Genomic DNA, 25,102 nt, shown 5'->3' with positions numbered 1-25,102 from the left:
TGTCTAAACTCCAACAGAAGAAGCAGGTTATGTTTTAAAGGTGATCTCTATAATGTTGTGGCTGACTTGGTTGTGAAAGTAAAAGGAGAAAGGAGGAAGAGTGTGTATATTTTGGCAGTTTTTCTATAGTAACAATGTGACAGTTTTCTACAGTAACAATGTATTCACTAACAGACCTGCAGAGAACTTCATGTCTGCCTTTCAGATTCCTAATTGAATTCTCTGTAGACTCTGAGATCTTGGAGGATTTCAGTACTAAGCAAATTTAATATTCATACTTTTTCAATATTGAGGGAAAGCAAAAGAAAACTAAAATTTCTTGACAGTCAAATCCAACATTATACTTTTACATTTATAACTTCACTTAAACTTTATAAGAAATCTCATTGGTAGATATTATCCCCATTCTTAAAGAAAACAGCAGGAGAGCTGGGAGACCTTATCTGGCAGTGTGATCATTCAGACCAAGGTGGCTGACAATGACTGCCAAGTGAACCCCCAGCCTCCTCCTATTCCCTGTTCTCACCTCCCCCCCCACCCNCCTCCCCCCCCACCCCCCACCCCCCCAGGAAAAAAGAGATCTGTTCTGTTTCATTATGTACACTTACTAGACAATTTTCTATAAAACTCAGTGTCATAAAACACAACAAATAAATGTCTAACAAGTTATTCAATATATTTGTTTAATTTTAAAAAGCGATGAACTCCCTTAATCCTCTCTCCGACTTCAAGAATACAAAAAAAAAAAAAGGAGGAGGAGGAAGGATCCAACTACAAGCAGGCAAAGTTTTGTCTGACTATAGAATCAGGAAACCCAGTTTGCCTGGTTCCTGAAATTCCAATGATCTGCCTGCCCTGAGCCTGTGGTGAGCGTGAGGAGCCTGCAGATCTCTTCTGAGAGACCTTCCTTCTCAGCTGGTTCCTGGAAGGAATGAATGTTCTCCCTACAGCTCCCACTCTCCACCCAAACTTTAAAAGATAAGAGGAAAATATTTCCCTGGCTATAAAATGGCTTGTTTTTAATATGGTATGTCTGGGCCTACATAAAATCCCTTATAAACGTCTTCTAAAAGATGACAATTCTTCACATTCCAAACTTATTTGAAAAGCCTGGTAAAATCTAGTTGGGACTATTGGGAAAGTCAATCTCCTTATGACACATATGATTTCTAATGATATGATTTCTGTCATTTTAAGTATGCTCTCCTATCAACTCAAAATGGACCAAAGGCCTAGGATTTGGACAAGAAACTGTGCAACTCCTGAAAGAAAACATAGGGGTCAACATTCCAAAAAAAACAGGCACAGACAACAGCTTCCTCAATAGGACCCCTAAAGCTCAGGAAATAATGATCAAGAGTTAATAAATGGGATGGCTTCAAATTAATTAAAAACTATTGCACTTGCAAAGGAAACAATTAGGAATGGGAAGAGAGAATCCACAGAATGGAAGAAAATCTTTGCTATCTACTCTTCTGACAGAGGAGTAATATCCAGAATATATAAAGAACTCAAAAAAACTTAATGTCAAAAAACCCTAAATAACCCAATTAATAAACAGTTAAATAAACTAAACAGACATTTCTCAAAAGAAATACAAATGGTCATCAAATATATGACAAAACATTTGGTATCACTAGCAATTAGGGAAATGCAAATCAAAACCACAACGAGATTTCATCTCCCACCAGTCAGAATAGCAGCTAAAAAGAATACAAACAATACTAAATGCTAGAGAGGATGTGGAGAAAAAGGAACATATTTACACTGTTGGTGGGATTATAAAATAGTGCAACCACTCTGGAAATCAGTCTGGAGGTTCTGCAAGAGACTAGGAGTAGGACCATCATGACCCAGCTCTACCACTCCTCAGTATTTAGCCTAAAGAATTAAAGTCATCAGATACAGTGATACATCCATAACCATATTTATAGCAGCACAATTCACAATAGCCAAACCATGGAACCAGTCTGGGTATTCATCAGTGGATGAATGGATAAAGAAAATGTGGCCTATATACACAATGGAGTTTTATTCGGCCCTAAAGAAAAATGAGATTATGTTATTTTTCAGGAAAATGAATGGAACTTAAGAACATTATATTAAGTGAATAAACTAAACTCAGAAAGTCAAGGGTTGTAGGTTTTCTCTCATATGTGGAAGGTAGAGAGGAAAAAAGAAAAGAAAGTAGGATGGGGGAATCTCATGAAAATGGAAGGGAGACTAGTAGTATAAAGGAAAGGGACCAAGGGTAAGGAGGAGGAGAGGGAAGGGGAAATACTGGGGAATGTTATTGGACAAATTACATTGTTATATTTTGTGCATGTACGAATATGTGATAACAAATCCCACCATTATGTGTAGCTATAATGCACTAATAAAAATATGGAAAAGTAAACAAATATGCTCTCCTAGCTCTAGTTTAGAAGTAGCCAAGTGTTATATAAATGTATTTTTTTTACTCCTGCGTAGCATGTATCCCCAATCCTGTCTCAGTACCTGGCATGTCCTACCCCCGCAGCCAAGAATACTTTGCTGAATGAATGGATCTGGCCCAAGCCTCACTGAGAGGTAGAGGAGGCCAGTGGGGCAGCCAGCTGTGTGCCAGGCCCACTGTTTCCTCCCCTCTCTCTCCTTGTCTCTGCTTAGCTGCATCCTCTCGTCCCTTCCTGAGCATCTCTAGGCTGCCAACTATACCACCATTGATTCTCTACATTAGAGACTGTGACCCCCATGGTGCAGCCACTTTTATTTTCTGTGTCTCTAGAATATCCCTCTTTCCCTCCTGTATCTCAACTAATTAAAAGTGACCTAAATAAGTAAAATGAAACAAAGAGGAAGGATAAAACTATTTTGTAAGCTAATAGGCTTGTCCAGGCTCTATGAATTTTGTTGTTATTCATCCCAAACTTATTCCTGTTGAAAGGCTTACACCTTAGCATTTCAGTAAGTAATTTATCAAGAACCATTCATGTTAGAAGAAAAAAACTTGATTACACCTTTTACCCCATTTGATTAACAAATGTATAACATTAATGAAAACTCTTTAACTAGTAGCCCTGGCTAGCAAAGCAACCTAACGTTGACCAGTCCACCTGGTCAACACTTCAGGTCTCATGAAAGTGTGTAAAGTCTTCCAGGAAGCAACTTGTGGAGGGCAGAGAGAGAGAGAAGGTCTAATAAGTAAGGCCCTCTGAAGCTAAGGCCAGCCTCACCAGAGTCTAGCATCACCAACAGCAGAGTGGCCTCATGACTGAGATACCTGGAAAAAGGTGAAGAAGCTGACCAGAAAGGCTGGTGAAATGGAGGCATAAATACAGCATACGTCTCCCCTGTACCTGTGGCCAGAATTTCCAGAGATACATTATATCAGACCTGCAGTGCCACTGGCCACTACTAGATTTCTAGCAGCAAGCCTAGTGCCCAGCATGTAGTAAAAGCTCTGTCAATGTTTAATTTATTGACAGGGATGGACAGGAAGACAGAATAGAAGGTGTTGGAGGCAGGGATCATTCCCAAAGTTAGTGTCTGTTCTGTAAGCTTAAATTTTGGGTTATTTTTCAAGTAGCACTAAAATTTACCTTGAGCCGTGATAATCAGGTTTATTCTGCTTTGTGGGCTTTTAGATGGATGAAGTGGCTACAATTTGTAATTCCCTCTCATGCTTTCTAGGTCTGGATATCAGAAAACCTATCTCTACTGTATTTAGAGCATTGACGTTTGACCAATAGCAGTAGATAGCGGGGACTTTGCTCTAGAATTATCTTTTCTTCTGCTTCAATTGTTTTTTTTGTAATTTTAACTGTTCATTCACCATTAAACTTTGCAAAAAAGTCTCTATTTAGGATTCATAAAGTCAATTTTCATAACTTTAGGCACTTGGGGGAAACAGAAGAGACCCCCTTGCTCTATAAAGGAAGAGAACTCACAGCCAGCTAGTTAGTGACAGGAAGGCGCGAGGTGCCATGGTGACATCTGAGACCACCTCATGTAGTAACTCTTTCAGCCCAGCGGCATTGCCAGCTCTTTCCATGTGTGTACAGAGATTTTTTTTTCCCAATAGAAAATTTGGCCTTAAAAGTCTAATACAGGTTATTTTTATAGATGACCAAGGTGAGGGCCACACTAGAAGACGTCCCCACCAGGTCCCAGCTGTTCTCTAGACGAGCTCATGCCCACTTCTCTCTCTGTTATTATGCTACCTCCTATTTTTCTTTTGTCTAAAGCTAGAAAAGGCCCTCAAGGGCCTGAGCTCATGGAATTATCAGAGAACAGATAGATGTAGGGAACACCCATGTGGTAGATGCTATGAAGAACTGTGCAGGGATTCTGGAGGGCAGGGAACTGAAGACCTCCCACAGTTGGAAGGGGTCTTTCCTTGGGAAGTGATGTTTCACTGATACCTACCTGAGTGGGAGGCAGAGGTAGTGCTGAGTCAGGTGGAATGGCACATTGAAAGGGAGGGCTGAACTCTGAACCGAGAAGAGGCTGCAGCCAGACAACAAGGCCTGGCCAGCCAGGTTAAGGAATTTGAAATTTATCCCAGAAGCAAACGGAAGCTCCTGTGGGCAGGAAGTCAAAGGGTCACAAGATTAGAGGTGGGGGTTTGAAAGACTCTAGGCTATGTGGAAGGGAACAGAGTGGAGATGTGCGGGAGAGGGAGGTGGTTTAGATGGGGGAGGTGGAGGGGTTTACATGAGGTGGGTGAGGTGGTTTAGATGGAGGAGGTGAGGTGGTTTACATGAGGTGAGTACCTAAGCAGGGCAGAATCCTGAGTTTTGACTTGAGAAAAAGGAGAGGTGCACTAACCAGGGAGGAAGAGAAGATTCTAACAACGGCTGACAGAGCAGCCTCCATGCCAACCACTGTCCTCTCTAATCTTCGTAACTGCGCCTTACATAGGTTCTATTGTCCTGTTACAGAGATGAGAAAACTGACGTAAAGATTGTCCCAAATCACATAAATGTTCAAGAAATTTAGTTGCTACTGCCTCTTCTTGCTCAGTGATTCACTCATCCATCCTTGGACTGTGTGCTAAGGTTTAAATCATGTGTTGGTGAGGAAAACAGATGTGGACCCTGCCCTATGAAGACTGCAGCCCAGTAGAGAAAACAGACAATAAACAATTTTCTTGTCCAAGCAAGAATGGTAGGATGGTCTAGGATCCTTAAACTGATGGTAGGATGGTCTAGGATCCTTAAACTGATGTTAGAATTGTAGCTCTTGTATAAATCTTGAGATGGAAATACAGATTATTGACTAAGCTAACAAAATGCTTCCCACGTTTTCCCTGAGGTTCCACCAGTGCCTCCCCCCACCCAAGTGAATTAGGTCAGAAATAGGCCTTGTGCCAATTTTATAGGAGGAGACTGCTGAGCTAAGAAGAGCCAGCAGCACAGCAGTATTCGAGTCTCGAGGAGCCTGGGTTCCTGGTCCTGGCCACATCTGTCACCCTTCAGGTACAGCTGCCGTTGTGCACGAGGTGGTAGGAAGGAGCCCAATCTGACTGCCTCTGTACGGGTCAGGTCACAGCTCCCTGCTCTCTACTATATATAGTAAAGAACTTACATGAGAGTGCTATTTAAAAAGATGACAGGGAGGAAAAGAGAGTGCCAGCTGAATGTTTTCCACTAAAGATCATTTTTCATAGATGTTTCTGTTTCTACACTGACAATGTACCAGGGGACAGCTCTCCAGGGCATCTGTCTTTGCCGAGTATAACTTGGTCCATGGTATATGATCCATGCTCACACTTACCTTTATATTAATCTTTTTTACTAGTTTACTTGCCTTTATTAATTTATTAATATTTTTATTAATGTTACTCCCCTCCCCTCCATATAATGTTACTCCTATTTCCCTGATATGTGCAGAAAGGGGCTATGAAGAAGGAAAACATTGTGGAAATGATTTAAACTAAACTTTACAATGTATTTGGGGTGGTGTTGAAAAGGAATGTACTATGTTCAGCAAACTGGGGAATCAACATGTTAAATGTTAAGTCCATCTTAAGTGCTTTAAATTATAATTAGTGACTGTTTGAAATCACTAATTTTAAAATTCATGATTATTTCTTATCCTGTCTAATTTCTCGAATGCTCTAGCACAAACTCAATTTTGTCAGTTTAATCAACATTACACAAACTTTCCATTATATGTTAATGAGTTAACTACATGTCCCACTTTTCCCATTACAGTTGATCTGCCTGTTGTCCCCAGGTCCTGTCTAGTTCATCATTTGTCCCAGATGAAAGAGTCAACATTTGGACAATAAATTATATGTATATAAGAAAAATGTTTATACACACACACACACACATACATATACACATACATACATATATATTATATTGTGGCCAAAAGTAGCACCTGACCTAAGAAGCCTTGGTTGCTTGCATTAGCCAGGTGCTACCCACTGCATTTTAGGGTTGTTTTTTTACAGATTATTTGGTTTAGAATGTGGCATTAGCTTTATCAATGCCATTGTACTATTGTGGACTTCAGATTTAGAACATTTTTTTCAACTTTTTCTTGCTTATTTCTTGTGAAAATAGTCCTTACATTAAGATGAAAGAAAAGTGAAATACCAGGCAAAATCAGCAAACAGATGAATTACCCTGTTTGTACCCATGAAAAGGTCATGTTTAAGGAAAAGGTTTGATTTTTATTTTATACATACATATTAACTTTGTAAATCTGACCTTTTATTCCAAGAAGCTTAGCTCAGTTAACATGTCAACATTGGAAAAGCTCAGAAAAACAACAACAACAAAAAGATAACCCAAAGTTATCTAACACTGAACTTCAGGGGAGGCCAAAGAGAGGTCTGCCATGACTTCTTAATTCTCCACATCATCCTCTTAAGATGAAACAGATACAAAAATCCCTGGTCAGAACCAGTGTTACAATGATGATAGATCAAGAATCTTAAGTATTTCTGCTTTCTCCTCTCTCCATTCACTGTAACACATGCATATGTCAAAAAATATATATTGAAAGCAAAAGTCTAGAGAACAATAAATGTGCTTTTTTACATGTACCTTCTTTGGGTAATGAAAGGCACCTTCTCATGCTCTCCGTGGTGTTGCTGTTGTTGAAAATACACACGGTTCTACCCATGTACAGCAACCCTTTGGGGAGAGTAGCTCCCTGTCCAGAGTTATTCATTGAGAATTAAACTTTGATTGTTTAGAGCAAAATTTCAGACTTGAAGAGATTTTCCTAATATGGAAGAATGATGTAATGGTCATGGAGGGGGGCCAGGCTCCCTTTGCTTGTTTTATTTATATTAGCTGAATTCCAGGGGAAAATGTGCTACAAAGATTGTGGGCTGCTAACTATATTTAGCCAAACCAAGTAATATCAGGAGGCAGTTTTTTAAAAGCTCTATACTCAGTGTACTAAAAGTTATTTTTCCAAGCACCTTGTTTTTATAAAGTTTTATCAAGCATAAGAAATACTTTCATGAAAATTTTACCTTTTACTTTGAGTAATCTCTCTTTAACTGGGCAAGTTTTCCCTGAGATAGTGGTTTCTGGGTCAAAAGAGAGATACTTCATGCTAAGGCCCTGGTTGAAAAGATTACATTAATTTTTCCAAGTGGATTTGGAAAAAAGGAAAGCAATAGGTGACAGCTTCTTTCCACCACTGATTACCACACTTGTTCACCACAGCTGAAAGGGCTAACTTTCCGTGTAACCAGGGCCTGGCAGGGTGACCTGAGTAAGGTTCCCTATGAAAATGGAGTCTCCCCCACCTGCCTGAAGCAGAGTACTCCCAGCCATCATGCTGAGCAACACAAAGGGGCCCAAACAGACCATCTGCTTGTGAATGTACAACAAGAGAGGGACAGTTTGAGAAACACAATCTTAGAATCACTTCTGATGTTACTTGCTGAGAAATCAGCAAATAAGTCAGAAAATGAGTAAGAAATTGGAGGATAACATCTACTGTCATGGGCAAATCTTTCATCATATCCCATAACATTGGTCACCTAGAGACCAAGTCCTTGGATTCTAAGCTCCATAGTATGATTCCTGTTAGGTAGGGCACCTCGTAAACATCCAGAGACAGTAACTCTGAGCGTAACTCTCGGAAATGAGGGAACTTTTTGAATCAAGCTTCTAGGACCACTGTCTACCAGAAATAAGGACCACAAGTCAGGCCATATATAATTTGGTAGTCGCATTTAAAAAGAAAAAGAAACAAGTGAAATTAATATAATAATATATTTTACTTAATCTAGTGTATTCAGAATAGTATCATTTGAGATGTAATATTTAAATTAAATTGAAGTTATTTTATATTCTCTTTTTGAACTAAATTTTTAAGATCAGGTGTGTATTTTACTCTTACATCACATCTCAGTTTGGACCAACCATAGTTCAAGTGTGCACATACGTGCACATGTGGCCACTGGCCACCATGTTTGAATAGTGCAGGTCGAAAGGTATGAAACCAACACTAACCAATGTAGCAAAACAGTGTCTTCTAAATGGTCACCTCTATCTTTTCAGATCTGAAAACCACTGCTATGTTGCAAATCAGATAATAATAATGAGAGCCAATCCTGGTGATAGAAATGGAGTTCATTCAGTGGAGAAGGATCTGTTCAGGACCTACTATGACAGTCCCCGTGCTAGATTCTGAATCACAACAAAAGGTCCCCTTCTTAAGGGACTGATCTCCCTGGGCTGGGCATTCAGGTAGAAAGTACAAAATAGATACATAAAGGCAATAATTTTAATAGCGAATGATGTCCAGTAAATAAAATAGGATAATGAGTTAGAGACAGAAGGGAGTACTCTTGTTGCTCACTCAATGAATCATTTGGGAAATGAATTGTGCTAGGTAGTGTGAAAAATTATTTCAGCCTGAGGCAAATAGTTCCTCTAATTAAAGTGACTAAAGGAGATTCTCATTTTTTCTTTAAAAGAGAATTTCATTGTTTAAAAACACAATACCCAAAGAAATGGAAGGAAATGAGGATTCTGGTTTCTGTGTACGTCTAACAATATTTTGGTGTCAGGTCCTAGATGACAACATCTCTCCCCCAGGATCCAATAGCCAATGTAGCTAAGATATGAGGTATGACTTAAATAATACATGGTGAGACTGATAATTTAGGAAAGACTTTTGTTTTGCTGTCTTTTAACTGTGGCAAATAAATAATATATACATAACAGATATCTCTAATATATATATACATATATATGTATATATATATATGTATAATATATATATACATATATATGAATGTATGTATATATCTGTTCCATCTCCATATTTGCTTAAGTAAAACTTCAAAACTAATTACTTCCAAAGAATTTGGTCTCAGTTGTATGCAAGCATCAGTGAATGCTGTCACGGGCATGGGAATACAGTGAATAATTGAATAAATATATTTGGTATGGAAGCCTAAGTTTAAAAGGATCTTGGTATAAAGAGCAACAGGACTACCCTCTAGTATATATCTACAAGCTTATTATGTCTGGGGGAGCTTGGAAGGAACTCAGGAAACAGTGACAGTGAGTTGTGAGTAGAGGTTCAGCTCCTAGAATTCCAATAGGGTTTGGTGAGTCTTTGGGTTTTGTTTTTGTTTTTGTTTTCTCATTTTTCATTATGTGCATGTATTAGTGCTTTTGAGAAATACAGTTTAATTTCAAAGGAGATAAAAAATATTGTATAGGAATGGCTGAAGTTATTATGAGTTCAATTTTTAAAAGAAAAAGTTTTATTTTGACCACAATACTGATTTTCAGGAACAGTCATGTTTTAATTGTCTAAGGCAAAAGGTTAAGTTCTATTGGCCACGAAGATGGTGGTGGTGACTGAATGCTCTGATATGGTGCCTTGCCACCAGCCATAAGCAATCTTGATGGCAGTATTTTATTTTGAGACAAGAAACATAGGTTATGAGCCATTTGTCAGAGTAAATGTGAACCAAGTATTTTTATTAGCCGAATTAAAAGTGGTTATAAAAACAAATTTTCTATTTGAAGGAGGAAAAGAGGATTAAATTTCACTGGAAATGAAAGGATATGGATAAATTGGCATTTAGTAAAACTCCTTAGGGAGAATATATATATGAAGTAGAGGAACTCTTCCGAAATCCCTTGGGTAAGGACTGAGTCCCTGCCAAAGGCACATGATAAGATATCAATAGATGATCTTCAGATTGCCTCCCAAGGAGTGGGTCTGTTTAATGTTTTCATTTTGGGGCACTGAGTAAAGTTGAGGTCACCCTAACTTCTGCCCTTTACCAGAGTTGAGACTAATCTCTCCAAATAAATACTAAACAAATAATAAGTACTGCTTTAAAGAGTCACTAATCTATTAGCAAGTGAGTCCATGTGTCTGAGGTTTTTTCTGGCCACTAAAAGGATGTGTATGTGAGGAGAGCTTTCCTGTCCCCTTACTCAAGCACCTGACCATTTAAGAGACAAAACAAGGAGTCAAAGATCCAAGTATCAGATTTGTACTGGATGGAGCTCAGGAGAAATGGAATCCATTGCTGAGCCAAATGAGTTAAGCACACCTACCCATTCCCTGGCAGAACTCACTCTCCCCAAAAGAGGGAAAAAAAGCTCTCTCCCTGCAAGCAAGCAGCAGATCCAAAGTGAGACACAGAGGCTTCCCTCCTAGAATTCCCTCCACAGGAAAACGGTAAAGGTTGCAGTGTAAAAGTTTTTAAAAGATGATAGTATGGGGCTGAGCATAGCTCAGGGTAGAGTGCTTGCCTAGCATGGGTGAGGCCCTTGTTCCATCCCTAACACCACAAAAAAAAAAAAAAAAAAAATACTATGATGCACTCAAAAGGCAAAAAAAGAATGTTGATAATTTACATGTATCATGAATAAATTTAATGTCTTCTGGCTTATTTTGACATTTTTATAAATTCTGTGGAGATTTAATTTACTCTTTTGGTATATTTTAGAAATTAACAAATATTCACAGCAAGAAAAAATAACTATTAAATTCATAACTTTTAGGTTTCTATATTTTTATCTATTCCATTAATCCAATTTGGAACATGTCTTTCCTTTGTTCTCTGGATTCTTGATCTATATTCTTGTTAGAAATAATTTAAAAGATTAAGCTTTTTAGTGAAAGTTCTTACCTTGATGTCCTCCCTGGAGAGACTAAGAATGAAGAAAGCCAGCTCCCAACCTAAGCTCCGGAAGTAGCCTCACCCACCACCCCCTACCATGCACTACTTCACTGAAATTTCCACTCACTCTACAGGATAAGACCCAGGCTCCTTCTACCTATACATTCCTGACTCCTGTGTACATTATCACACTGATACCAAACTCACAAGACTGGCTTTTTCTATTATTTATTTTAAATTTTAAAAAAAGAATAATTATATCGAAGTGTATATACCTTCAATGAAGTTGCATATACTCTTATAGTGTATAATCTTACAGTATTATAATGAAATTCAGATGATTGTGCAACACACTTCATTTATATACATTCAAATTAAGCTCAGGACCATGGCTGTGAATACTATGAGGTGTTCTTCCAAAAGGCATTTCAAGATTTTGCACCATTTTTTGGAACTGGAAATGGTCATAAATACCATATTATGGAAAATTATTGGATAGAAGGCCAGACAAATGACTCTTGACTATACACAGTCACATGTAACCTTATGTTAGAAACTTCATGTAGCTATGATAAATCTCTTTCTTTTTTTAAGAGTAATTACATTAAATAATCGGGTGGTTTTATCTAAGAATTATTTTAGTGGTTTTAGTCATTTCTTAGGGAAGAAACCTCATTTATTTTCATTCTTCCCAAGACACATTTGGATAGAATTCATTTTCTGTTGAAAATTGGATCTGCCTCCTGAGGGGCAAGGTTAGTCAGATCTGTCATTACTGCATCTCATCCTTTGGCCTCTAAGGAATGTCAAGGTTAGCTGGTCAAAAGCTAAGAAGGGTGAAAGCCATTTAAAATTTACAGTTTTTTCCATGGTCACAAGTCTCTTAATTCATACTGCTTAGCTACATCTCTCGAGCTTGCCAAAATGCATTTTTTTGAGTTTTTTCAAGAACTCCCTTCTTCAGAGGAGACATTGGAATGGGAGCCTGGTGACCAGGCAAGGCCTGCTTTCACACCACAGAACCCTTGGCTTGCATATCTTGGCTATTAACATTTAAACTAGCAATGGTTGACCTTTAAGGGAAACGAAATTACTCTGAGTACCGAGAGCCAACTGTGCATTCCTTTCATTTATTTACCCTCATGAGATCAAAATATGGAGAAAATGTTATTGGCAGTGTATTATTTATTCAGAAATGTCATTGAGTTCTTCAGTGATAGGCTTACATTAATAGGAATTTGAAAAGCATCTTTATAAATTAATGGTGTTCATCAACATGTGAAAAATATAGTATTCCTAAATTCCAGTATTTTAGTGATACAGTCTCTCAAGAGATTGAATAACATAATGTGTAAGTAATATCAGTAATATTCAGATGTACAAACTTGAAAGACTGATGGTGGCTTTTATGGTATTTATGGGCTTTTAAACGCATTTAAAGGAAATCATTTAAAAATAAACCAGCCAGGCATAGTGGTACATGCCTGTAATCCCAGTGGCTCAGGAGGCTGAGGCAGGAGGATCACAAGTTAAAAGCTAGCATCAGCAATTTAGTGAGGCTGTAAGCATTTAGCGAGACCCTGTTTCAAAAAAATAAAAAAAGGGCTGGGGATGTGGCTCAGTGGTTAATTGCCCTGGATTCAATACCTGGTACCAGAAAAAAAAAAAAAAAAGTAAACCAACTTTGTAGTTCTTCAGATCATGAAGAACTCAGATCCACAGTGATTTAGTCAAGGTCTAGTGCTGTGGAAAGCTCTAAGGAGCTCAATGGTAGCAGCTGCTATGAAGGGCTGTCTGCAATTTCAAAAGCAAAGCTATTTTTAAGGGCTCAATTTCAGTTGCTTTGGACATTATTCTTTCTTTACTTTTTCTACAGTGGACATGTTGTTTAAAGAAGGGGGTGAAGACAGAACTAAATGTACAATGTCTGTGCCAGGAAAACTTATGGCAGTATCTCTTGCTATCATGTCATGTGTCTTTTGATTCTCTGAAATGGATCCACATTTTACTTGCAAAATATCAACTGAGACTCTTTACCCATGACTCTCATTTTCCTGTCCCTTTACTGCATATCTTGGATTTATAGTATACAACTGTAAATAAATGATATTTAGTTAGGAGAGATTAAGCATTCAATAGTTTCTCCATGTAATGAATGCTGGTTGGTGATGCCAAAACTGAAAGAAGAAATCTAGTAGCAAACTTAATTTCTTAGTTTTGAAACCAACCGCTTGCTGGGGATGGTGGCACACACCTGTAATCCCAGAGACCCAGGAGGCTAATGCACAAGGATTGCAAGTTTGAGGCCAGCCTCAGCAGTTTGGCAACACCCTTTCTCATAATAAAAAAATGCTGAGTCTGTAGCTGCATAGTAAAGCACTCCTGGGTTCAATCCCCAGTACCCTAAATAAACAAATAAATTGAACAGCTTCAAGTGGCTATATATATTCTTATAGTTTCTCCAATAAAGAAATAAACACGTTTTTAAAGTCTAGCATCTGAGACATATATGGAATGTCTTTGGGTCATGGCCAGGCTGTATCTATATATAGCTGTTTTGAGCTGCAATGCAAATGTTTATATCCTAGTAACACAGAAACAGAAGGGAAAGGAGTGACAGTGAAAGCCACAGTCTTGGGAGGAACCCAGATTAGAAAGGCCCTCTGTGGCTGAAGTCACAGTGCACGTGCTAAGTGCTAGATAAGTTGTGGTGCCTTAATTAGAGACACTGTAACATAGTGGTCACTAGCCAGACCTGAATCCCAATTCCACCACTTTCCAGCTGTGCAGACATAGACAGCTTACTTAGGATATCTCTGTGCCTGAGCTTCCTCATCTGTAAAATGGAGATAGTAAAAGTGTTCTGTCTCCTAGGGTTTTTATAAGATCAGGAGCATTTACAGATAAGGTACTTTGAATGCTGTTTGGTACATTAGTGAGTGCTCAATAATAGGTAGCTGTTATCTGTGGCATTAGTAGTAGTACCAGTGGCAATGCTGTCAGTGCTAGTAGTAGCAGTGGTAATAGTCACAACTGATTAAGTTCTTTGCTGGCTTCAGACAGACAGTGGATAAATGGCCCCCTTCTCGGGTTTCCAGGACATTTAGTTGCTAAGACAATAACACTATATTTTCTTTTGTAGTGGGACTTTCTTTAAGATATCAACTTCTGGAATTTTACTTATTTATTTTTTGTGGCGCTGAGAATCAAATTCAGGGCCTCACACATGCTAGGCAAGAGTTCTACCAGTGAGGTGAATCCCCAGCCCTATATCTTTTAAGAGCCATTATGTTAATGTTTTATATCCACATGGTTTTTAAAAGTTTAAACAGTATAGAAGAATATCAAATGCAAAAGTAAAAAACTCCCCCTCCACCACATTCTAGTATTATTTTCCAGAGAAGAACACTTTTAACCATTTGTTCTTACTTCTTTTTTTTTTTAACCTGTTCGAGATTTTATTAGTGTTCTTACTTCTTTCATAATTGTATGAACTACTATTCTTCCATTTACTGATTCATTAACGTCAGGCAGTACTATTATATTAATATTTAGTGTTTTTCTTACCAGCTAGATGTTCATTTCAGGCATTTGGCACCAACCAGCTGATAACTTTGTCATGTGAATCTCTGTATTTCCATTTCTGTATCTGTAAAACAAGGAAATAGGTATTAGAGATCATTTAAACTAACTTAAAGGAGAAAAGAGAAAAGAGAAGTCCACTAATTTGTACATGGAATTCAGAGACAAAAATGTTCAGAGGATTATCTGGATCTAGGTGCTAAGATAGTATCCCAATTTTAAATTTCTTTCTTCTCTTGTCTTTTCTCTTTCAACTTGGCTTTTTATGTATTATAGACTCCCTTTTTATAGACTCTTCCATGACTGGCAGCCCTAGGGATTCTGTCCTTTTATTTAGCTGTCAAAGGACAAAGAGACACATTTCTCTTCCATCTTTGGTATAAAACAATCCCAGAAAAGGGCCCTAATTGGCCGGGGCTGGCCTCGGTTGTATGTTTATCCTTGGATGATTTGCTGAAGCCACACAGTGGTCGGCTAGTTCTGAACCACACCCTCACCCTGTTACCACGGGTTGGAAGACTATGACTGGCAGACCCCCAAGGAACAGGGCAGAAGCAGGTTGGTAAAGGAGGAGAGGACTGCAGTCACCAGATGGAGGGGGGAGGTGGTAAATAATAAAAACAAATGTCCATGTAACTTGGAGTTTCAGGAAACTGATTTCAAGAAGAAACTCGTTCAGTTCTCCATCCATAGTGAGTCATGACTGCTTTTATGAATGCTTACTGCCATGTCATCAACCAATAGCCTCATTTTCCTTCCAGAAAAAGCATGACCTCCGCCTACACATTCTTTAACTTAGTATCAGCCATTAGCAGCTTCTGGCAGCATTTCCACAGCACTCGAAAAGCACATTAGACCTCAGTGTGACTTCCAGACAGACGTCAGTGCTTCCGATCCTAGCCCCAACACTCGCATTCAATGCAGCCCTGTTAGCAGCACTTTTGAGTCTTTATTATCTGCTGCTACACAGTGCACACACAGGAGAACCATTTCCTCTGTCTGTACAGGGACCAACTTTGTTTCCTCGGGGTACAGTCTATGCTTTATAAAAATGACTGTAGAACACTGCAGTGATGGGAAGAATAGGCCCTATCAAGGAAAACAATGCCTAGAGTTGACTGAAGTCCTCACCAAGTACTGAAAATGCCCCTGGGGCACTTCTCTAAGCAAACATAAACTTGATGCCATTTTGACTGACAACCAAATAAAACAAAAAAATGGGCATCGGTACAGGCTGCTACTGCCTGGAATGTGATGGAGGGCCTCACAGGAGCCAAATTAAGAGCCGCATCACAAGGTTCACGAATGCACTCATTTGGGAATGGGAGTTTTATATTTTGGATACTATAAACACAAAAATATAAGAACCACCATTCTAAGAGTCCTGATGCTTTCATTAATATGTATATATATGTATACATGAATATATATATATATGTAAAGTATAGACTTTTCCCCTTTATTACAAGATACATTTCTCTTTTGCATATTCCTCATCAAAGGATGCCTGGCCATCTCTTCACAGAGACGCTGTAATAATAAAGATGGTACAAAGAACACTGTTCTGGCTCTGTGAAACCTGGCTCGTGGGTGTGAGACAATAATGCCATGTCACACCCTGCCAGTGCCATACTAGCCCTGTGGGCTGGGGCAGCTTGAAGGAGGGAGGAAGAGGTGCTGTGTATTATTAAGAAGGGCTTCAAGAAGAGATCAGCATTGAAATGGGCACAAAAGGATGAAGGAGGTAGAAGACCACTTCAGCAGATGAAGAGAAATTGGGGGGATGGGCTCCAGATCAGGAGGAAGGAAATCCCATGGGGAGTTTAGGGCATGATAAATCGGGCCATTTTGGAGAACAAAAAACATGAGATGGAGCAGTTGTTGGCGATCAGGTTGTTAGGACTGTTTGGGACCAATGTGGAAGAGTTTTGAATGTCAGACATTAGGAGGGGGAAACATGAGATTGGAGTAAGAAACACGCTGGGTTTGAAGAGGCACATATATGTTATGTTGAAGCAGGTAAGAGAATTGCAATTCAGGACTGTGGTCTGCGCTGGGGAGATTAGGGAGTGAGGGTGAAGCAGTTGACTCGTCGTACAAAGAGGAGCCTAAGGAAGTTCAGATCTTGGTGAAATACCTGGATTTAGGGAGTCAGAAAAGACCCAGCAGAGTGTCCAAAGTAGGAAAGCAGGATAGTTGTGGTGGTGATGTCAGAGGAGAGCAGTTCTTCAAGAAAGGCGTGGGAGGGTGGTGATACATGGTCCCTTGCTACAGAGATCTCAGAGAAAGGCAGCCGCACCGCTGGAACCCGGATCTTGAGCACAACATAACCCTATCTTTACATTGAAGAAAATAGCTTCAATGAATTTTTGGAAGATTTATAAAATCACGCAAAAGGATAAAGATGCATTATGGTGACAAGAAAGAGAAAATTTATTAACAGGACAGTGGCCACTGAGACTCTGAGGTACTGCAGCTCACATTTCTATAAGGCAGAGCATTTGGGTGGAATCACTTCCAACCCTATCTGCACGGGCATGGCTTCAAAACAGATAAAACTCAAAAGCTTTTTTTTCCTACTTCTGGGCCACATTTATTTATAGGTGTATCTGTCTTATGGGGGAAAAATACACAGGGCACCATGGCACACTCCTGAGTCCCAACAACTTTGGATGCTGGGGCAGGAGGATCACATGTTCAAGGCCAGCCTCAGGGCAACTCAGTGAGATCTTGTCTCAGAATAAAAAGAACTGGGATATAGCTCAGTGGTAGAGCACCCCTGGGTTCAATTGAAATAATGTTAGCTAATTAGGTGGTGATTATTCATAGGTTAATAGTATCCTTTCTTTTCTAAGAAGATTTACCATAGAATTAGTCAACTCTTGTAGTGCCTTTAAATTCTATTTCTGCTTACCAAAAGCTGATATACATTTTTTCAAAATGGATGTGATAATAGCATATGCACACACACACACACACACACACACACACACACACACATATATATACAGTATTAATTCATGTGTTAATATATCTGTGTGTCACATATATTACCACAAAAATTAATACTATACTAGGACTGATTTCATTGTTTACTGGTTCCTTTAAAATTAGTTTCCTTACAAAAAATGTTTAAATCTTAAAGGGCTAATGAGATCAAGTCAAAAATCTAAAAGTTTATTAGGACCTTCCAGGTATTACATTATAAATATCCATTTTAATGTTGAGAAATGATCCCAGAAAGGAAAAATGAACTATCCAAAGTCATAATAGCTCATGGCACAGCCGAAGTTGAACTATTTGAACATTGCTCTATTTTGTTGACTTCGTGTTCTTACTTGTAAATAACCTGCCTGATGGTGACTTTATCTCTAAGATTACTCCCTTAGAAAAATGCAGCTGTGTGTGGCCAAGTGCCATATAGCTTGATGGAGCAAATACTTTTTTTGTTTTAGAGAAACCTGGGGATTTTAATTAAATTAAGCAAATATTTGTTGAGTGGTCTGTGAGTAAAAGAAGCAAAAATGTTTAAAAGGGGCGCTGAGAAGTGAGAGAATTGCTATTTTGTAAAGACATTTGGTGAGCAAATAATAGTTACTAGTTTTCAAAGATATAACCCTTTACCCTTAGTAGTAATTCATTCTTTTATTTTTATTTGTTTATTTGTTTATTGGGGGTGTGCTAGAGATTGAATCCAGGTGCACTTTACCACTGAGCCACATCCCCAGTCCTTTTTTTTTTTCTTTTTTGAGACAAGGTCCTGCTAAGTTGCTCAGGCTGGCCTCCAACTTTCGATCCTCCTGCCTCAGCCTCCCAAATCACCAGGATTGCAGGCCTGTGCCACTGCACCCCACAGTAGTAATTCATTCTTAAATACTGATTACACCCTATCGCTCTAGATATATTCACTTTAGCAAGTGTAAGCTAAAATAGAAATGACACAGAAGAGATAGCATGAGCTCACTCTACAGTTAAGATGAAAGCTGAGGAAACATTAACCATATGAAATCTTAAAATACCCCAGATTCTTCACTTCATGGTAAGACAGAAAGTTAAGTGTCTTTCCATCTTTTTTCCCCAGTTCTTCAAACTCTCAACAGAAATTTTATGCTTGAGACCACAGAGTTTCTCAACATCTGTCTCACAGGGAGCTTTTCTTTGGTGTTTCAGTAAGAAATTACATCATTGATTTTGCCATAGCATCATCAAGAAAGGTTGGAAAACAGATTCCTCTTCAAAAATATACATTGTCTGTGTTTAAGAATCAATACCAAACATTTGCAATTGGGAACAGTTCATGTTCCTTTTAATGTCCACTAAATTAGCATAGCTTTTATAAGAATCAGCAGCTAATATCTTCCTGCTGTTTTAACTGGCCTTTGAAGCAGTAGAAATGAAAATCATTTAAGGCATTTCACTGGGATGCTGAGTTAATGCTTGGGGAACCTGACCTCGAATTCCTCCCCCAGAGGCTGAGGCCCAAACACCAGTGCCCCCTCCCCCCCGCCATTCCTTCCGATTGCAGACACCATCAAAGTGCATCCCATCTCATGTACAGTTTATATGTCAGGCTCCAGATTCTGATCTTCTGGTGGAGATGCAAATGCTTTGGACCACATCTGCAGCCTGCACAGAGCCAAAATGACCATTTACCCCCCAGACGAGAATTCTACCCCTGGGGAGCTAGCTGCAGAATTCTGCTGCTGAAGAAGAGTTCCAATCAGTCCTGACCCTTGACAGCACCCCATCTCCCCATCTCTCAGTCCTGACTCCTCGTGCTGCAGGAGAGCCGCAGCTATCCTTTGATTTTTCAGAGAGGTTCCCAGAAGGATTATGAATTGGTCAGCAATTGCTCCCTCCCTCTCTTTTTCTCATGGTACATGGAATGACTTCAAATAGAGATCAACTTTATGTATCCAGACATAAAGAGCTCCTGTCTTTCTGTAGTGGAGCCAAATGTGGCTCTTATTCTACACACGAAGGACAACTCTTTCTAAAAGAGACTCGAGTCTTGTGCTAATTTTGCTCAGGCCACTTCTCTCTTGAACCCTCCCATGTAATCAGTTGTGTTGGGTTCTGGCTTTGTCTAGAGAGTCAGCACAATTTACAAAAGGCTCAGAATGAATTAAAGATCAAAGGATGGGGCTTTGTAAAGGAACTTATGTCATTCTGCAATGCATGTTAAATATACACGTACACTTTCCAAAGAAGTGATCAGTTTTAATTTGACTTTAACATTCTCTTCTCTATGGTACTTCATACAAAATCTGTATCTTTATCCTTGTTTCTGTCTTCCAAACTTAGGGAAGTATATTTGAGTTCAGTATTTTTGCACTAAAAACTTTCCCTAAACCTCTTCCAATACATTATCATTTAGCTTACATTAACTTGTTTTTATTGTGCAAATAATAATCTCATGAATTCTGAATTATATACCATTTTCCAAGAAGCAGTATATATTAATGCTAAACAAAGCAAGTATTTATATATTGACATTAATGCAGTGGACCTAGTTTCTATGGTATGAAGAAGTGAGAAAGAAGTAATGAAATAAAAACAAGACAACCAGAGTGTTAATATAGGAAAGCTATAGATTGAACTTAATTGTACTACCTGAATTTAAGCCCCTGTAAAAGTTTTATATTTTATTTTATGAGTTCCAGAATTAATATATTGAGCTCTCTCATGTATGGGATACTGAGCTAGTCTCAGCCACAGAAAAATAGGTTGTGGGACCACCTCGTAGCTTACCTATCTTTATTTGGAAATTCTTAAAATTCCACAGTTGGTTTGGAGCCCTAGAAATGTAGTATCCCTACTGAATATGCCTAATGAACCCTGTGGGGTACAGAAACTGCAGAAGTTGACATTGTCATCCTTGACAGTGACGAGTCTGCCATGTTTAGTGAGTGTCGTAAGGATGCTGAAAGTTAGTCCCCACTTCAAAACGCATATGAAGAGTAAGATCAGAGGAGCTCACGGATCAGACTGTGCCATCGTATTGGGATTCTTCATTACACAATGGCTTCTGTGTTACATAATCAAAAATGAAAGAAAATGCATTAAGAGTGTATTTATTCTGAAGTCATAAATGTTTTCCAGCTTCATGATCCCAAGAATTTCTCCAGACAGTTATGAATAGTCCATCTTTATTAGTGTGAGCAGGGTACAAATTACTTCTTGCAATCCAGATATTGCTCCCAAGAGATACACTGGGAATTTCCAATTTACATAAAAGTTGTTTTCCAGAAGTTTCCTTTCACATCATTTATTTTGAGCCTGAGCAATAGTTCTCTAGAGAAAAAGTGATATGTAGTAATAATAACTAACATTCTATCGAACTTATTTTGTTTACTTTGGAGAGAACAATGTAGCACAAGGCTTTATGAGCCAACCAGCTCTTCACAGCTAGGTTCTGCCCTCTGACAAGTTACTTGACCTCACTCATCTATGGGGACATTTAAAAAGTGGGGATAGTAATAACTCCCTCCCAGGGTTGTTGTGAGTCAGTCCAGTACTAGGCACATAATAGGTGCCCTGTGGCTTTGACTAGGAGAGACGAAGGAAGCAGCACCATCTTGGCTGGTCTTGTTCTCTCCTCCTCATCTCCAGTTCCTCTGCCACTCCATCCCACCTGCCACTGCTGTTCCTTTGCCAGCCACTTGGAATGGGAACAAGAAAAGAGGAAAATCTGCTGCAGTGATGGGGCTGCTTCCTCCATTTTTTTAAAGGACCATTGTGCAAAGTGACCAGGATTGATGTGGTTACTCTCTTCTGCTGTGGAACTTTTTTTAAGTTCATAATATGAACCAAATGCTGTGCTCATTCAGTCTTCCCAGTGACCCCACCCATAGGCAGTAGTAGTTGGTCAAGCTGGGTTTCAAGCCAATAAGGTCTACCTGTGAATCTGGCCTTCGCCCTCCTCCCCCCAATATCACTGTTAGTTGGGTTTGTTTTTATTCTGGTTCCTTTTTTTCCAACTTGCCTTAATCTAGCAGCAGGAAAGATGGCTGAACTGGAAAATAAATTGGGCTTTATATCTTTCTTCATCCTTATCTTCTTTGCCCCATCATAGTACCTGTAAAACTATTCTTGTTAAAAGATTTGTACAAACTATTGGGGTGGGTGGGGGTTCTTGATTTTCTATAACATAGGAGGGGAATCCATTGAGTTAGTATTTATTTCTTTTATGAGATGACAAGACCTTCTAATCTCTTTACCATTTCACCCTAAAAAGAGTAAAGCTTAAGTTAGATGTTCTTAAATATGTAAATATTTAAAACTTTGACTAATGATTCAGATCCTGATAGTCCTAGATACCATGGCTGCCAGGAAGCATAAAAGTAAATAAAGTCCTTAAGGAGGGAAATATGACGACAGATTTTTTTAAAAATCACATTGAAGGTCAAGGTTCTTGATGTTGGCATGCCTGATGTAAAAAAAAAAGCTAGGGACAGACACAGGTTCTAACCTGGCTCTACAGGTAATTTGCTTTGTGACCCTGAGCAAGTTACTTAAAACCTCTTTCTTATTTATAAAATGGCCTGTGATGCATGCAACAGAAAGTCTGGATGGTTTTAGTTCCCTAAATAGTGAGACTTTTAGAATTGAAGAATGGATAAGAGTAGGAGGTTTCTTAAACTCTTTGAAATGGGGATGGGGTGAAGAGAGGGGAATAAAAGAAACTGGGAGGAGTTCAATGGATTCGTTTTTCCAAAACTGAAGATTTAAACAAGATGACACCAAAAGTGTACTTGTGACAAGGGCTATTCAGAACTCAGTCTAACTTTTCATCATTTACATGATATTTCCAAAAGGTTCAATTCAGTTTCATTTCCCAGCTTCATTTTCAGAGAAAGGACAGCAGAAAATAATTGGGAAACCAGAAAAATGATGAATTTCATTTTATGTCAAATTACTTTTAAGTAATTACCAAAAGTTATATGTAGTCTTGACTTTCTAGTACCTTTTATTCTCTTTACCTTTTTATTGCTGTAAAAATGAACATTTATAAAAATAACTTAATGAGAATTGAGACAATTATTTAAAATTATTCATTTCAGAATGTCAGAATTCAGGTGTCAAACTCATTTAACTTAAATGTTTAAATTTCCATTTGCATAAAACTCAAGTCAGACACTGAAGATTTGATTGGATCAATCTCCTTCTTATCCCACCACCTCCAAGTTTGTGTATTTTATATTCTTCACCGGATGTTGAACCACTGGAAAACAGGAGAGAACGCCTAGCAAAGTTCTTCATTGCAAAGTATACCAACAGGCAAATCTTTAGAATGCTTGGTTATTCATTTCTCCTGAAATGCTGTGTTAATAATTTCTTAACTATTGCTTTACTTAAAGTAGCAGCTCTAAGCCCACTTGGGTTAGCAAATTTGGTGGTTCTTTTTATTGCTTGAATGAGTAGTCTGACTTCCCATGGGAAAAGTTAGAACCAGTATAATAAATGAAGGTCTTAGCTCTCTTATTCTGTCTTCTTGGAAGATGAGCATCTCAGGAGTTACTTGCTAATACTGGAGCAGAGGGATCCTCATGCCAGATACGGAGCATGATGTGGTGTTTGCAGCTGCCTCAGCAGAGCCACACCATACGGCTATTTGCTGACAGCAGGACAAGCTTTAAATACCTTAAGATGCAGCTATGACTCTGGCCGCTGTGAACCTAAGGCTACCAGAGAGTAGGGGAGAAGCAACTTGGTGGAAAGCCACTCAGATGGCTTTTGATCCTGGTGCATCAATCAAGTGAAGAGTATGGGAGGGGATTCCAGGAACAGAATGCATTTTGCCATAGCTAGGAAATAGGAAAGAGACAGTAAAGGTAGGAAGATCAGGAAGGAGCATTTGGGGATTCAGAGTGAGAGTATGGGTTTGAGGGCTCAGGGGTGGCTTTTATGAGTCCTATTCCCAAGCCAGTTCTAAACACATGAAGCAGGAGCACATGTGCTGGACAGTCTACCCAAACCACACAGACATCTGGAACTTCAGGGTAGTGGCAAATCCCAGTGGCATAGCTGCTTTTAAATGTTCAAATTAAGTTCACTAGGACCCCACAAAGTCCTTTGTTGTTAAGAATCTTTGATGCTCTGCACAGATTAAGAATACAGAACCATTTTCTCTTTATTCCTTTCAGTTCTCAAGAAAGTTTCCTCCTCCTCCTCCCCCCCCCCCNTGGAGTTTAGAACTTCCCCCTGGTCCTACATCTAACCATACTTGATAACAGACCTAAATTTTTTTTTTTTTTTGACTTTGTATTAGCAGCTTCAATCCCTTGAATTGCTTTGGGTTTCTGAAAGATTTATTTTTGGAAATTAAACACCTGGGGTAAGAAATTTAGGTGTTTGTTTGTTTGTTTTTAACTTTTAAAGTTTGGTGCCTTTTCATAAAATTATTGCTGTTTTATCTGCTTGTTATAGTGCCACCTCCTGTTGAAGTTTCTTTTGGCAGCCATTGGTCCTTATGTCTACCTGACAGGAATAAAGGAAAGCATCTTGGATGTTCAATTGAGCTATACAGGAAAGCTTTTGAATAAGAGTGAGATTTTAGCCATCTGCTAAGTGTTTACTAACTTTCATTGCAAAAATTGAAATTTGAACTCCCAATGGAAAATGTTTAAAAAACTAAATCTACAATATTCTTACAAAATTTAATAACTTGTTATTGCTTACGGGACACCTACTGTTAAAGATAGAGGTCACCATTTGCGTGTGCTGGAGCTACGTCACATACTATTTGTATGTATTAAGGTCTGTGTAAGTCATTGGCAATTCAGAGTGTACTAAAACTCTGCATATAGTAAAACCTTCTCTAGGGAACAAATGCAGAGAATAAAGCCTGTGGTATTTACTGAACGCAGAGGTGGCAACACTGAAGTAGACTGATCTACAAATCTACAAAAATAACTTCAACCAAGTGGGTTTTTTCCCCCTCTCTCTCTCATTTTGATAGAATTATTATTTTTAATTGGTATATATGAGAGGACTGAGAACTCACATCAAAGTCCTTCCCTTCGTGTTCCTGGTGTGGTTAAAATAGAGCACTTGGAAGCCCACAAGTTTCATCAGGGTCAGTATACACGGGTTCAGATCATCTTATATAAAACTGACACTGCCATTACCCATACACTTGACTGACTTAGCGCTTGGTCCAGGGTGTTGGGGCAACAGCCTTCGGGACAACACCCTGTGCACTCTGGGGCTGGCGTGGGTGGTCAGAGTCCGTCTCCCTATCTAGAAGGAGCATTCCTCGCAGTTCCCTCTCTGAAGGTGTCTTCCTCTCTGTCTCCCCAGGGACCCTCTGAAAATCCAGCAACTCCAGAACCAAATCCGCCTGGAGCAGGAGGCGGGCGCCCTGCGCAGCGCGCCCCCTTCGCCGCCCTTCCCGCCGCCGCCCGCCCT

General features: G+C 39.0%; 1 protein-coding gene and 1 long non-coding RNA gene across 9 annotated transcripts in view; one reads left to right on the top strand and one right to left on the bottom strand.

The window, feature by feature from the left end:
* The window catches only part of Palld (palladin, cytoskeletal associated protein), a 372,211-nt gene that overhangs the window by 305,354 nt on the left and 41,755 nt on the right, over nt 1-25,102 (top strand). For 2 of the 8 annotated variants that reach the window (XM_048791704.1, XM_015486010.2), the window contains exon 2: nt 24,995-25,102. This exon is cut by the window's right edge and continues 173 nt beyond it. The exons of the other annotated variants lie outside the window; for them this stretch is intronic. The gene's annotated coding sequence lies outside the window, so the exon portion shown is untranslated. The remainder of the gene's footprint in view (nt 1-24,994) is intronic. 8 annotated transcript variants of the gene reach the window in all.
* The window catches only part of LOC125612835, a 26,861-nt gene continuing 5,910 nt past the window's right edge, over nt 4,152-25,102 (bottom strand). Inside the window, exons 3-4 of the long non-coding RNA XR_007343315.1 lie at nt 14,678-14,759; nt 4,152-4,562 (exon numbers count right to left, since the gene is read on the bottom strand). This is a non-coding gene — a long non-coding RNA (uncharacterized LOC125612835). The remainder of the gene's footprint in view (nt 4,563-14,677; nt 14,760-25,102) is intronic.

This window comes from Marmota marmota, unplaced genomic scaffold (assembly GCF_001458135.2).
Source record: "Marmota marmota marmota unplaced genomic scaffold, marMar, whole genome shotgun sequence".
Classification (NCBI taxonomy): domain Eukaryota; kingdom Metazoa; phylum Chordata; class Mammalia; order Rodentia; family Sciuridae; genus Marmota; species Marmota marmota.
Note: the sequence above shows the minus strand (reverse complement) of the source record. Positions and strands in the feature narration are given on the sequence as shown.